Here is a 16,251-nt window from a genome sequence, read left to right as displayed (position 1 = left end):
AATCACGCCATTGTTAACTCGCTATTAAAAGCGAGCGCGCCCCGCCCGTTGTCAAGAGCGGCTTCTTAAAGAGCCCGAATTTAATTATATCGGGTCGGTAACCCTTCTTCTCCCCCGCCGCAGCCTCTTTTCCTCCGGAACGGAGTGCCGTCCGCGCAGCGAGCGAATCTTCTAATTAGCGATGCGGTAGCTGCCTTTTGCACGCACAGGGAAAATTTGCGTCGTAAACACGGAAGGGTGGGTCCGGCGTAAAGGGCGAACTCGTTTCAGCGCGACGCAGGCGGCGGCGTCCTGTTTTGCTTACAACACAAACTAATTACGCTTCGTAATCGAACACGCGATCGAATCAGTCAATCAGGAAATTCCGCGTCTGAAATCCGCGACGGCGTCGAGACAGAGCGACGGTGCGTGGAAACGCAAGATAATATCGATAAGTTAATTATGAAAGACAAAATGGAATTTTTTCCGTAAAAAAAAAGAAGAATAATATAAAAAAGAGGAAGGACAAGAAACAGCAGAAAATTTTAAAATTTGTAAAAAATTTTAAAACATTAATAGACCAGTGAATTGATATCGATGGAAAGCTTTTTTAAAAAAAAAAATAATAAAATTGGGATTACCTTAGTGCGCTGTGAATATTTCGTTGTCAATTACCATTAAAAGTAGTGTCCTTGCTGCAAATAAGAAAATTCAATAAAAGGTCTATTTTGCATGCCACAATATTGTGTATCACGCGAGTACGCGCGCCCACGCTACGTATTTTAATTAGGCCGGGAACGCGCGAAGCGGTGTTCAACGCTCGATGTCAATTAACGACTAATTATAGAGCAATATTTGCGACCGGAACCACGCAGTATATTCTCGTCGTGATATCTTTCAGCGTGGAGATGAAAATTGACTTAAACATCTCATACGTGTACCGCGTGAGCGCCGCGAAATAACAATCGTGCGACAATATCATCTGATATTGTTACTTTTATTATGTTAACAGTACCGTTTGTTGTTACCGTTATGTCATAACTATTTCGGAATCCGCGAGCGGCTGGTACGATTCGCAAATATTTGCCGTTGACTTCGAGTATCGATTTTGAAATAGTGATTACACGGCGAAGGAAGGACCAGCCGTCGGCGGGGACGAGGTGGAGAAATAGAGAAATGGGACGACGGATAAAATTGATTCGTGGGCAAATAAGCGGTGAACGGCAGCGGGGTGGAAAAATTATATTGACCGGTCAAATAATTCGCTGCGCATGAACCTCCGTCGCTTCGACATTGTTTAAACGGGGAAATGTTTGTTCGCTGCCGGCCGCAAGGATGCATATTTAAGAGCCTGAGCAATTGCGCTGTTTTGATCGCGAATTTGCAGAATCCCGAGGTATCTGGAGGATCTGCTGAAATCCTCGAGATCCTCGGGACACCCACGGACTCTCAAAGATTAGCTATAACTCACAGAGACTTCGAGATATCCTCTGAGACCTCTGAAGACGCAGCGAGCACGTTTGCGCGAGGAACCAAAAGCCGAATTAATTTCTTTGTCGTGTTGAACCATTAGTCCGTGCTCTTTCTTTAAAAAAACGCGACATTTTAATACGCAGGAAACGAGATACGAAGTTAGAGCGATCCAAGTTTAAAGAGCACGCAATCACTTGTACGTCGGAGCTCGCGGGGAATTGAACTCGAGAGCTCGAGATGCTCCTCAATCCGCTGTTCTTCTTTAAGAGAACGTGAATTTAATCGTGAAACACTTGTTCATTATCATGTTCGTGTATTTTAGATCTGATTAAGATGTGTCTTGGGGCACACGAGCAAGATTCAACTACATGAAGATAAAGATGAGTTTCAAAGATTACTTGTGTAAATAAAATAATTATTAACAAATTACGTCACGCTTAATTAAAAATGATAACTGCTATAGTTAATAATATACTATTAAAAATTAAGCAAAGAAAAATAGTTAATGTTGCTTAACATTACATAATTGTTAACGATACGGAGATCTGTTTTTCTGTTTTTTTTTTTTTTCTTCCCCTCATGTTACTTGTTCGATTGACAGGACTAGATTCAATTTATGTTAGGTTGCGGTTTAATAAGGGACCCAATTTCACTCTGAAACGACATTTCAGATCCGAGCTAGAGCCGCAAAATACGACGATACCTCAGTCGATTGCTTCGATATTCCGACGTCGTAGTGACGAGTATTACAGAGAGGCGCGGCAGTATCCGAAGCAGTATCGCGTCGTGTACACTCATGCAGGGCTCGTCCTGATACAGAGAACGTGTTCTGTATGACGTACCAAGGCTCCAACTGATCTCTCTCTCTCTCTCTCTCTTTCTCTCTTCCTCTTCGTCTCTATCTCTCTTTCTCTCTACTTCCTCCCAGTCGTTTCTTTCTCTTTCGTTCTCTCTCTAATTTCGGCTTTCTCCTTTGCGTCTATCTCTTCTGTATATCGCGCAAAGCAGCAATAATTTAGTTATTGGGACCTGATAGCGTTGCGGACAGGACAGCCACTGATGTGGCTTGATTAACGAAAATTCTCCTTACTCGACTACGACGACCCTCGTACGTATGTGTGTGCATGTATGTGGGCATTCGCCTGGCCGATGTTTACGCGGCCACCCTTGAACGCCGCGGGCAGAATTAACCGACGCGATGCGACATAATTGAAGTACCATCAGGGGACCAGGCATCCACGGCCTTGTGCGGGATAATTATCAGAGAAAGAGAAAAGATACCATCTTGAGTTATTTTAGGATTTTTGTAGATAATTCTCGTTGGATAGTCGATGAATGTAGCATTTATTTTACATTAATATTTCTTTAATGTTTTGCGGTTATTATTATCTTCGATTTATTATAAGAGATGTCTGAAATATATTTTTGAAAATATACTTTTGACCTTATTTTGTGGCATTTACGTCGCACTATCTTTTAAAGCAGATTCAATTGAGCGGCTTTCAAGCTCATCCGGTCTTTCTCTATTAAACTTATTCTTTGAGAATATTTGAAAAGTAAAATTTATGCCGCAACGACGAATTTCATGCAAGATACGTTAAGAGATAGTGAATGAGTGCTGGTAGAATATCACAGAAATATTTCAAAATGTCCAACGTTGAAAAAAGTTTTTATTATATTGTATGTAAAACCGGTAGAGGATACACATTTGAATATTTAGCAGCATAAATTTTTTCTGTAAATTGTGAATTTTTAGTTTCTACTATCAAAGACTTTCAAATGCAATTTTTCGAAAAACACCAGATCAATTTAAAAAAATAATTAATAAAAAGAATGTAGTTTTTTTTTTTTTATTTAGTATGTATTATTTAACTTCTCTTATAATAATATTCTCGTATATAGCAATTTTTTGGAAGAAAGCTTAAAATTCTAATATTTCCAATAAATTCTATAAGTTACTCGATAAAAAAAAATAGTTTTACAGATTTTCAAGAACGTTTCAAAAAACGTATCCCGAGGAATTTAAAAAAAATCTTAAAGTAACTTACGAAGTATTCAAATAATTTTCGACTCCAGAAAAAAAAAAAAGAACTCTGGCAAGCGATCGGATTTCTTCGGTTTCTCGGGCGTTCCGGAGCAGCTGGAGATTTCTATATTCTCGGGGTGAATCCCGCGGGAAATATTGTGTGAGGCGTCTCCGAAGATTTTTATAGAGCGGACGACGAGCGGAATGCCGAGCGACTATTGCGCGGAAAATAATTGCGCGGTCTCGTCCGGCGCGAGTTCGCCGAAAGCATCAAGTAGCGAACGTTGGGAGTTTCCGCCATCGGGGCCAGCCGTTTTAAACGACAATTCGCATTAGCACGGGCTGCGGAGCGACTGATTGCCGCGGACTTCTCGTTCGCTCTTTGATAGTTCCGCGCGCCAAGTTTCGGCCGCGAAGCTCCGTCAAAGCCACCGGAACTCCGCGTAAACTCATCCATTCCAGCCGCAAAACTTTCCCGGGAACTGTCGCCGTTGTCGTGCCAAATCGTCGTGGAACGCCGTGACGCTGCGTCGCGTACGCGGAATGGCGAGAACCGGAAATCGACGGGCCGACGATGTGCCTGGTGGGCAGCTTAAAAGTTGATCTCTGCACCGCGTGAATAGAAATGTTTTTCCACGCAATAGGAAAGGAATTTTTATGCTGCATTATGCATAGATTAGAGCCCGTTTTTGTATTCTCTTGCATGCAATAATATTCCCCTTGTCTAACGACGACAATAATAAAAATAAGAAGTCAGAAATTTCAGCTGAGCACTGTTCCCGGAAACGTATAATTCTAATTCCTCAAGTAGCAATTCATTCTATCCCCGAAGGAACGATAAAGGGCGAGGGTCGGACGAAGGCCAGACATTTAAATTAAGTGGCTTCCTTCGAAATTAGATCAGGGAAAATGTTCACCGCGCGTGTTTTCCGTCGCCACGACTTGACCAGAATACTTTATCCAAATCGACAATTAAAATTCGCGCTTGAGTACTAAAAGATCGTAATTAGACCATATAATTTTAAAAAACAAAAAAAAATTATTTTGAATGGAACGTGAAATAAATTAATTATATATATAAGTATATATTTTTTTTTTTAATCTACTCATTTATTTTTATTTTTTAATAGTTAATATCTACGAGATTTCTCCGATAGTAAAGATGATATACTTGATAGGTATTGGAGAGCTGATAACTCGAATTTATTTGCAAAGTATGAGAGGGATCGTCAATATTTGTTATTAGCAATTATACGTCGATTTCAAGGAAATATTCCACTCCGCCTTCAAGCAGTTTACAATATATATATATATATGTATATATATCGTGTTATTACATGTAGAATCTGTGTACCATCGATGAAGTTGGAATATTCAGAGAGCTTTGCATTTTTCGACGTAATTAAATTTATGTTTTCATAATTTTTATATCTTTCACGAGTACCGGAAAATAATTTTCTCCGTAAACGTGCACGAGTTTTTAAAAATGTTTCAACTCTCTTCTTATATTTTAATAATTATGTAACGTATGAAGTTTTTCAATGTTACAAATAATTAACCTCCTGTTTATTTATAAATATCTTAGAAATACAATTTACGTTACTTTTCGTCAGTTTAATCTTCTGGAAAAAAAAATTTTTTTTCTTTTACGATAGCTTGTAAATTACTTAACATTTACGAATTATTAGATTCCTTATTTCTCTTTTGGACTTACCGTATCAATCGAGGTGTCAATCGATTGTCAGCCAGTATGCGATTAAACGCGGGCGCTCGCGTTTTCCATAACACGCGAGATAATTTTAGTCGTCAAGACGCAAATCGACGCCCCTGTTTCACTTACGCTACATTAATTCGCTATTAGTAATACATGATTTAGTTTGGTGTCTCTCCCGACCCTTTCCGGTCTACGAATTCTCTTGTCGTTTCTTCCGCACTGTCGCCGCCATCCCTTGTAACTTGTGACAATATCATTATCACGCATCGACCCTTTAAAATTAGACTTCGAGTAACATTAGAAAAAAGAAAACAATTTAGCGCAAATAAAGTTAATAATTTATTTTAATTTTAATTGTGAAATATAATTATAAGAAAACAATTAATTGAATCGTTCGAGGCAATATAAATATGACTTGATAATTTATTCTAAATTGATTCAAAATTTCTTTCTTAGAGTTTCGTGAACCACACTTTTAGTTTCTTTTGCGGAGCAAAGAGGGTTCGACTAAAATATTGATATTACAAGTTTGAGAGTTTAGTTTTTCATATTGACTAACGATAAAAAGTTCGTGCCTCGCTTTCTCGCTCGAGTTCAAGATCGATCGGCGTGCCGGGCGTGTTCTTACAAAACTGAAAGAAGCGCATTGCAAGGGTGCAGTTAAAGGCGCCTTCGTTGACGCGGGACCCTTGCACGTGCATTGGAATTGCAAATGCTATCAGTGGGATAAAAATTGGCTGTCATCCGATGTGAAACGAAAAGAGGAAAAAGAGTGGCAGGTCGTCGTCAGTAAAAAGGCGCGGGAGCTGATGGAGAGGAAAGGTTGGAAAGAGAGCGCCCGGTTGAAATTAATTTCTATGGCACTCTCTCAAATATTTCAAATTTCGAAAAAGGCACGTCTCGTGTTGTGTCGGAATACGGCAATCGATTTCCCGGCGATATTATTCCGTGATCGAAGGGGCCCCGACAACGTAACGAACCCCGGGAACTCGCGCGCGGTGACATTGCACTCGAATAAACGCGTAACGTACTATCCGGGATATATATTTCAAAATTCCCGTTTGTGGGTGCGTGTTGGGATTTTTTTTTCTTTTTTTTTTTAATAATAATTTTTCTTTCTCTCAAATGCACGCGACACTTTTGTGTGACGAGCTGTGAAACCTGTTAAATATTTAAATTAATCCTTTTTGCACACACGCGCTCCCGATATGTGGTCGGCGGTCTTTTTCGAGAGCCCGCAATAAATAACTCGACAGCCCCGGTTTCCGTTGCAAAACTAATTTCGCGTCGGCGGGGACTCAGGTGGATCGCGACAAACCGCGCGCAACTCTCGGCTCGAATAACTTCTGTTTCGTAAAAAAGGACATCGGGAAATGCAAACGGCTGAATTACGCGGACGTGGAAATTATCTTTTCTATTATTGTTGAAGCTGATATATTGAATCATTAATTTGTTTAAAATTAACAACGAGCAAATGTAATATTTTCGTGAAATTTTTAAGGGTTAATTTTTTTTTTTCTTATTTTAAGAAAATTATTACAAAAAAATTCGTTGCTTTTTATTATTTTTTACAGTTCTTTAAATAATTATGTTTTGCTTAGAAAAAAAAATTACGTTCTAAGTATTACACTTAAATGGTCGTGAGTTTGTACAAATATTCAGTCAGAAAGTACGATCTTCTTGAAAGTCAGCGATCGGTCGAAGATTCGTGAGATAGGCGCGGCTGCGATTCTAATAATGCACTCGAGAAAGCATGTCGTTTTGGTGCAACAGGTGACGCGACTCGAAATTGTCAGCGTTTCATCTGATGATAAAATCAGTCCACATAGGTAATACAATGTAGCCGAGGAGCTTGCCTCGTTCCTGAAATCGGCGATGCAGTCAAACGTTTCAGTGCGATATGCATCGAGCTATATTATAAGTCGCATCAGCATGCGTATTTTTAGTTTCACAAAACACGATCTCTCCTATCGGAACATCTTCAACGGAGAAAAGTTTAAAATGCAATTTAAACTATAACTTTTTTATTCCCCTTTTTTTTATATATTTTTATCAGCTACTGTATTTTTAATTTACGAATCGAAGAAATATTCGGATAATCTTAAAGCCGATATAAAAGAGATTATTGATGAGAAATGTTACTTTTTTTGCGGTCTTCGACTTAGCAAACCTCTGATCGGAAATATCATATTTTACTTCAGCGCTTACTTCGTCATCTACTTCAGACGATTTACGAACGAGCGAGATAAGATTTTCAGAAATTTATCGGGGAGTCGCAACGACGCCGTTCGAGCTTTAGGGCTCTCATTTTCGCCGACACCGCCGGCACGCTCCAAACCTTATCGAATCGTGAGAAAAGATCGGGAATCTATCGAGAGGCGGCGGCGACCAAAAGAAAATGTCGCAACCTGCAAAATGTAGAGATGCGTAGGGCAGCGCTTCCTCCACCTCTCCTATCCCTTGTTTTTTTTTCCACCGTTCTGCCGCGTCCTTAGACAATTTATCAGGGATTTCGGTTCGAATCCTGCGGGCTATCGTTTCGCGCGCACACGACCTATATTTTTTACAATTTTTTTTCTTTCCCCTCCAGGCCGTTTTTCACGCCGCGAACCCGTGCGGGTTTTATCGAACTTATCCCGAAAATAACGCCGTATAATTTACCGGACAGAATGGGGAGAAGAAAAATAAGCTGCGGCTTATTTTATCGATCTCCGATTCATCGGCTATTAGTATCATTTTTTGCATTTTATTTCTCTATATTCAGTTACACCAACATTCAGTAATAAAGTTAAGAAATCTCGTACAATTTATCGAATAAAATTGCCTTTTAACAAAAAAGTCAACAAATCCGCTCGCAAGAAGGCTGCATCTTCTTTCGCACTTAAGACACTCGCCATCGGTATTTTCTCTCGAGCCTCATATGAAACAAAGTTTCTCTTAATTAAATATATTAATATATTATAAAAATATGTTTGTACGTATTCTCCGCGTGGCGATTATTCGGCGCGTGTCAAGACCCGCTCTGCGTCAAACCGTCTTGTGCAGCGCGATGGCTTAGCACCGCGCGCGCAAGCACGTGCGCCACGAAGAAGTTTGTTGTAAGTCCGTACGGCGTTAACTGCGTGGTCGGTCGCGGCTGTGGTGGAGTGAAGGGGACAACGCGGAGAGTAGGTCACTAGCACAGCAACTGACCTACCTTTGGGCTATCCCTACCTCGACTTTTGTGGAACCGGCCGTCTGCGGGCCCGTGTATCGCGCGCGCGAACCTCGTACGCTACCGAGACCGCCGCTAGTCATATATTCACGGTAAACTTCCGCTCGTATATCGCTCGCGTCTGTAATTATGTAACTAAAATCGCCCGCACAGAGTTCTTTTTTTCGCGAACCTGTGTTATTAGATTTGTTAAATTTTAGAACATCGAGATATTTAATTTCGCGAGCTAATTAAAGTCGACAATTTTTAAATTATGGACTTTTCAACTTTAAAGGTCTCTCTGTCTTAAAAATGTTTTCTCTGGAGAGAAAATAAATCGTTTTTGCGTTCGAGGAGTTTATAAAGTCGCGTGAATATAACGTCTCCGATCGTGTGTCAGGTTATTATAATGTAAACCTCGCTGGGTTAAGGTTTCCGATCGTAAATTAGTTTTCCCCGTGACACGAAGTCGGCTGCGGATCCGCCTGTAATTCATCACAAACTCTCAAAAGCCATTTTACATATTCCGAGGATGACGACTCGGCGGTCTTTCCGAAGACAACGGGGAGACTCTATCTCGTGCGGGATCACGATTCAATGAACTCGAATACTCTCAGGCAAAAAATAAGAAAAAAAAATTCCTGTATATTTAAGAAAAAAGAAGCTAGACGTGAATCGCGCGGAAATCTGATGATTCGATAAGCCTGCGGGATCTAGGGGGTTCGATAAGCTTTAACCGCCTCCCGGAAATCTATGAAGTTCTAAAAATCTTGGGTTTTTCGAGAGTTTCGAAATAACCCTCTGGGAGAAAAACGTCGCGCCACTTCGCGGCCGGCATTCAGCTCGAGAAATAACGGGCGAAAAGGGCGATTTCCAATCTTTGTGCCCGAAAATCGTCCTTTATCCTTCGGCCAGGATCACCTTCGGGTGGGAAGAAGTATAAGGATATAACCTCCTCGTCCGGGAAAACTCCCCCGTTTCTTACTTTCTCCTCGGGTCCAAGCTGCCGTTCCCGGAAAGCTGAGAAGACGAGATCTCGAGCCGGAGGGTATAGCTCGGATTACAGGCAAAATACGTCGAAACCAAATCCCTTCATCTCGCACGGCCGGCATTCTCTCCTCTTTTGTATGTCGTCTCTTTGCGAAAACATCGCGATGAAACACCTATTCTGTTAATTTATTTTATTCGTAAAAATGACGAAATAGCGCGAACAGAAATCTGACGTTCCAATTGCCGTTTATTTATTTAACATTGTAGATGCAGCGCTTAAAAACAGAATCGTGGCAGAACATTTGCATTTATAATCTCTTCTTCATATTATTCAATATTAATATAACCGGCTATTATTTTCTATGATTTAAAAAAAAAGTTCTTTATTAATTTCAATTATAGTGGGAAAAAAATAATCAGTTTTTTTTTTTTTTTTCTATGATTGTTCGTAACTTTCTTCAATTATAACTTTGTAAAATTGATCGAAGTAGTACATTTATTCTCACGTAAAAAAAGGGAATTATAAAAATTGGTTCAGAAGAAAAGGTACATAAAAATGAAAAACGCGATTTTATAAGAGAGCACTCGGAAAGTTTTAATGCTTTGGTATCACGACCTCATATTTCTTGCAATCATTAATTTTCTTTTCTCTTATCTATATTTCAAATCAACTATAGATTTCTACCAAGTAGAAGTTAAATCACAATTTAAAATATTAAAATTCTTTTAATTATTTATTATTCAATCCCTTTTCTATTATTCAAGTTGCAAAAAGTTTGTTAAACCCGTTTGTTAGAAACGAGCACTCTTGATGGATTATTAAAAAATAGATTTTATACAAATAAAATATAAAAAAATAAAACAACGTATTTGTTAATTAAAAAAGAATTTTTTTTAACCAATGTTTTCTTCTATAAATGCAGACTTTGTTTTAAAATATGACGTTGTTTTATTGTGCTATATCAGTTTTATTTTTTTGGATTCTGAATCTTCTATTGCACCAAATCTTACCGTAAGTTGGGATAAAAACGGCTATCAGGAATAATTAAACAACGCGGGGCTCGCGATACGACAAAGGGATTGCAGAATGGAGTCTTGAAATTTCGTGGCTTCTATCCATTTTGTCGTTTCACCAGCCCGTGCCTTTCATTCACTTTACTCTGCGTTCAGCGCAAGAATAAACTCCCGTTGAGAAGATAAAGAGTTAGTCGGCTGCGGAAAAAGAAGAACGCGAGAGGAACGTGACAAAGAATATTGCGGAGGAAATAGATCGGAGGGAGCAACGGTAGTTTGACAACATAAACAAAGGCTGCCTTATGAGTCAAGAACGTTTAATTCAGTTGGAAACTGAGAAGCATTTCTGCAGATATTAAAATTTTATTTGAGATAGGGAAACAAAAATGAGAACGAGAAAACCGAATAATTTAATTATCGTCCGTATATTATCTCAAACAGATTTGAAAAATAGTTTCTTATTTGATTAAAAAACTATTTAGTTTGATCTTAAATAATAGTTTTCTTTTACAAATCTGTTACAGTAAATGATAAAAGAATTATAATTACGTCCCGTCTAATTTTTAAGCGCTAATATATTAAACTAACCGCTGTATAATCATAAAAATTATGTATTTATGCAGTAATCATCTTAAAAAATTCTTCTTTTCAATCTCTATCACTTAGTAGACTTTTCTTTTATCTTGATATGATTTAATACATGAGTTTCGAAGGGTGCCTTTTCCCCAGAAATTTTCTGCCGCGATAATGGCGTTCCGACTCGTCTCTTTTTCGGTCGAAAGTAATTCAGTGATCAAGGCGTTGAAGCGCCGCGACGGATGAATTCCCGCGAGGCGGGAAAGCCGAGGGGGAGAGGAAGAGACAGCGGAGAGTTCTCGGGGAAGAACCATTCGCCATTCTTCCAGATGGCTATTCAGCTACATGTTAAATGGTGGTATCCCCTCACACCCCCTTACGCCCAGGACTCATCATTTGTCTCATTCTGCATCCCGCGACGTCCTCTTTTCGCAACCGTCTCACACCGAAGAATTGCGCGTTCTCTCTAATTCTCTCTTTCTCTTTGTCTCCCTCCCCCCTCTCTCTCTCTCTCTCTCTCTATATCCCTTTCCCTCCACTACCCCTCTGGACACCACGGTAGCCATCTTGCCGCCCTTTTCTACGTTCCTATTGTTACTGGCCCTTCATTGTCTCCCGTCGACGTAACTCGCTCGACTAGCACACGTTCGCGTCGGAAGCGGAAACATTGGGGGCGCGTCTGCTCGTGTTCCGCGTTCCGCTCGTTAAAAAAAAAAGAGAAAAATAGAGAAAAATCCATGAAAATTGCGGCTAGGTAAAGCTAAAACGTTATGAGCACTGTCGACACTGTTCGATTAATTATCAAGTTATATTATTGATTAAAATGTTATTGATTAAAATTTTAAATTGATTTTTCTTTAATTAAAAGCTTATTTTCTAAAAACTTCTTAACGTTCTACATCAAATATTCTTAAAAATCATTTAAATAAATTATTGTACTTTAAACTTCAGGAAAGAAATATCGTGTTACTGTACACTGTAAGGCATGTATTGAGATCGTAAAATTTTCATCAGGAAAATTACGTTTTGCGATGCAGCTTCGCTTATCATAAAGTAACGATCTCACAAATAATGGAAAAATTTTAATTTTTTTTTTTATTTGTAATGCAACGTGATTGAAAATGAAATTAATGTATCGAACTTTCGCTGTCTGGTTAGATATCTTTGTTTCTTCTTGCTTTTCTCCCGCGTGAGATCACGTCGAGCAATCGCGTGTGCAAAACTGGCATGATCGACGTACGAGTAAGGGCAAAATTCACGAATGAATTACATGGCGCCAGCCGAACGTTTGGAATTCTCGTTTATCAAATACGTGACGTCTTTAGCCGCTTAAATTAAACGCGCCCGTTGTAACTACTTCGAATACGAACATTTATCTTCGTATAGTAACCGGGTCCCCCTGTTTCCCGACGTGCCTTTAGATGCCCTTTGCGATACTCGTTTTTCGTTATGTCAAACGGTACAACCTTCTCCCCTCTCGCCTCTTTCATTCGCGCGAGCCTTAATGATCCTGATATTCATCTCATTTAAAGAGATGCAAGGAAAATGTGCCGGCGGAGCATTGCTCACTTTAAACGATCTATATCGACAGAACTCTGTATAATTTTTTTACGTATCATATTTTACATGGTACGGGATTAAGGGTAAAATTTTAAATTCAGACACGAGTTGCAGAACGGTAAAAGCGAGGATGGGGAAAAAGGGGGAAGAGGCTAGAAATTGAACGAAGAAACAAATTTTTATGGCCTTGCGCTTGAAACGCGTGCGTCGTACCCGGATATACGTATCCGGATAAGGTACCGTTTCGATTTCCTTATGCTGAACAGGTTGAAGGGAAGCCTGTAGGGATTTCGCACTTCCAGCGCCGATATTTTGGTAGAGATTGGCAATTCGCACCCGCGAAGTATCGCGCCGTCGGGTGTATACGCGACGACGAGCGTGCGGAACAGTCGGAATTTTATCCAAATTAATAACAGCGGAGACGACGACTCGACGTTCGCCACGGCTTCTTCGGGCTTTCGGGGATCAAAGACTTAGTTTAATTAGAAGCGTTCTCTATCTTCTGCAGGAAAAGCGCGCCAGGACGCTTCAAAGCGCGGCCATAATCCGCGCGTTAACGAGCTCGGCGTACTAAAATCGTTACTTTGACGCATCGCAATTATTTATTGTGACGAGAGTCTGCTAAATTGGCTTCTTGCGATCTGCGACGAAAGACACCGTGATCAAAGCGCGTATTTACCTTAATCAGTCAGTCGGCGGGATCGCTACGCTGCGTTTACTATTTGAGGAGATTAACGCGAATTCGGATGTCGCACGAGTTACAGAATTTAAATGACAAACGACGAGAAATAATTGCCGGATTAAAAAGACAACTTACGAACTTTTTGTCTGCAAGATTAATTTCTACGTAATAATTTAGTTCCAAATAAAATGTAAAATAATTATCGATTAATTCTTTCAGAAGATTTACAATAAGTACTCTTTGTACCACTTATTCTAATATTATTTTAAAATAATATCTAAGGAAAAAAAAGAAAACGAAAAATAGTAACATGTAATAATATTTCAGTGTTGACAAAGTTTTTCTTACTAAAGTTATTTGAATTTAAAAATGCAATTGACATACAATTAATTGTAATTTGCGCGACAAAGACGTTACACAACAGTGTGCCGGGGAAAATATTTTATCCCGCATTCCGCCCGACTGAAACGAGGCTTTAAACGTGAGATGGTCTCCGTGAGAGCGTTCTTCGAGAAAAAAGCCTGGTGGCATCGCGAGTCGTGGGGGTCAATAATTCGGGGAAGATGCAACGCGATGCGACGCGACACCAGGAGGCGAAGTGGCACTTTCGCGAAATCCGACGCTACGACGCTCGCGTGACAGCGCGGCGCGTCCGTCGTCCTCTGAAATTTCACTCCGAGGCGTAAGATGTTTGCAAGCTGGTGGCGCATTAGCGCGAACGTGACGCGAGCGAATTGATCAAGTTTGCCGGCGAATTACGGCGGCCGATAACTCGAACTTGTAAAAATACACCATTCACCCGAGGTATTCTACATTTTGCAATCACGAGCTCGTTTTCGCAAGGATTTGTTTTTCCAAAGTAAAAGTTTCCTAATTCGATTCCGATTTGAACGCCGCGCGCTTGCACGTCGACTGCAAAAATTAAAGGAATAAAAACGGAGATGTTTCTCCGTTCCGGAAATTGCACGCTTTACTGCTTTTTACTTTTTTTTTTTATGAAGAATGAATAGCAATTATTAAATTATCGATTTATTAATGCATCACAATACCGTTTCTTTATTTCCCGCGCAAGTCGATAAACCTCGGATATCCAATACATTAAATAATCGGGAAAAATTCTTCTTTTGTTTCCGATATAAATAAGACCATGTTTTTTTTTATTTTTAAAGATTATTAAATTCAATATCCTTTAATTATTAATCTTTTTAATGGAAAAAAAAAAAGAACGCAAGGCATTTTGAACTTACGCACATCGCGTATCGCGGTGATAAACGCTCGGGAGAATTAACGAAAGAAGCGACCGATCGCGTGATAATGCCCTCTCGCCAGGGGAAAACGGTGTTATCGCGCGAATTACAATCAGCGCGCGATTTACACGATAATTGAGCGCGCCGATACTCGGGCGGACCGAATGTACGAACAGCGGGAACGCAACGAGTGGCGTTTAAAGTAACGCGTAATAAAATAAATCGAACGCGGCGATTAATTCGCGGACGCGGATTATTATTAGCGACGCGGGGCCGTGCGTAGGGGGATGCGCGCGCGAGGGGGTGGAAGTGGGCGCCTTTTGCCGTAAATAACAATAAAACTCTATTAATGTGGTAGCGCTGATAGTTACCCCGGCCTGGCGTCGAGCCAGAAACATACCGCGTCGGCTATTCACCCCGCGAAATACATGCCGTCCCTACGTCCTTCCCTCCCGTTCAAGGGTGGATTGAGCGCGCGCGCCGCCGGGCGTGGGGCTCGGGCACTTGGGTGCGGAGGGTTGCCCTCGCATACCGATCCCACGTCCGTATATAATGCAGAACGGTTATGCGGCATTACGCACCGGGATAGGCACTCCGAGACCGGGCAATGGCGCCGTATCGCCGACTGGCCGCTCTGTCAAATTGCCCGAATTGGTCCCGAGCAAACGTCCGGATATTTGCGGTCGATGATGTAACGTGTTCCTATCGCCGCGATGTCTTTCTTCTGCTAGACGAGCGTTTTCTTTGGCCCCCTCGTGAAGACCGCACGTGGCACGTAGGCGCACGTGTATTGCCCGTCAAGAAACGATAAGTATATGTTTGACAATACTATTTTGATATGCGTATGTTCGTACAACGATTTAATAATCAGGTTAAGTAATAGATGAAAAGTTTATTGGCCTATTCAATTAAATTAATTAGAATTAAAATATATAATTTTTTTTTATTCCGCAAACTGAAATCACGTACATTATCTAAGCTGATACATGTTTAAAGTAGGTATTGCTACCGTGTATTTGACTCGTATTTTGAATAATTTATTTTGTACTATGTAAATAATTGACCCGTTTAAAAATTTTACGATTTCGAAAGGGTCGTTAATTATTCGAAGGTGCTTTAGAGAAGTAAAGGTTTAATTTTTTTTTTAAATAAAACGTTAAATTATTTTTTTTATGACGCGGTTAAAAGATACGTTCAATTCTGGCTTTCTATATAATTTATATATTAAACTGCGAAAATAATTAATGTAACGCACGTAAAGTCTTAGATATAAAACGAAGCTCGCTGTCGTAATAAAAGCATTAGGGTATTAAGAATCGGAATTCGAAGTCAGGCACGTAAAAATCGAGAAGTCTGGGCACTCGCCAAAGTGTTTAAATAAGAAAGAAATTTTAATGTTTGATCGAGGAATGGCATATAAAAAAGTTAGCTTAAGCCCGTGAGGGTCGACAGAGACGCGAAAAAAGGATCTCAGAGGTATCGCCGGGATAATCCATCCTCAGCCCCTCGAGCGAGCGTTTGTTTTCCCTCGATTGCTATCGAATCGAGGTGGAAACGATATTTGTCGCCCGCTCGGAAAGAAACTTTCGTCCGAGCTTTCGTCTGCTTTCGTCCTCGAGGCAACGCGGCGAAGTTCTGCGATCTCGCAGAGCCCCGGCGATTTTTTCTCACGTACCTTCAAGTGAGCTTAATCGCGTTTTAACTGCGCCCTCAACGAATTTTAACTGCCGTGTACAAAACTACCCGACGCGTCGGAATTCATAAATCAAGAGTCCAAGCAGCATCGACAGCTTTAAC

At 40.3% G+C, this 16,251-nt stretch overlaps 1 protein-coding gene across 2 annotated transcripts in view; it reads left to right on the top strand.

The window, feature by feature from the left end:
• The window catches only part of LOC139106288 (uncharacterized), an 87,646-nt gene that overhangs the window by 37,853 nt on the left and 33,542 nt on the right, over positions 1 to 16,251 (top strand). The window lies entirely within an intron of this gene.

The sequence above is a fragment of the Cardiocondyla obscurior genome, linkage group LG10 (genome assembly GCF_019399895.1).
Source record: "Cardiocondyla obscurior isolate alpha-2009 linkage group LG10, Cobs3.1, whole genome shotgun sequence".
Classification (NCBI taxonomy): domain Eukaryota; kingdom Metazoa; phylum Arthropoda; class Insecta; order Hymenoptera; family Formicidae; genus Cardiocondyla; species Cardiocondyla obscurior.
This window is presented reverse-complemented; position numbering and strand designations above follow the sequence as displayed.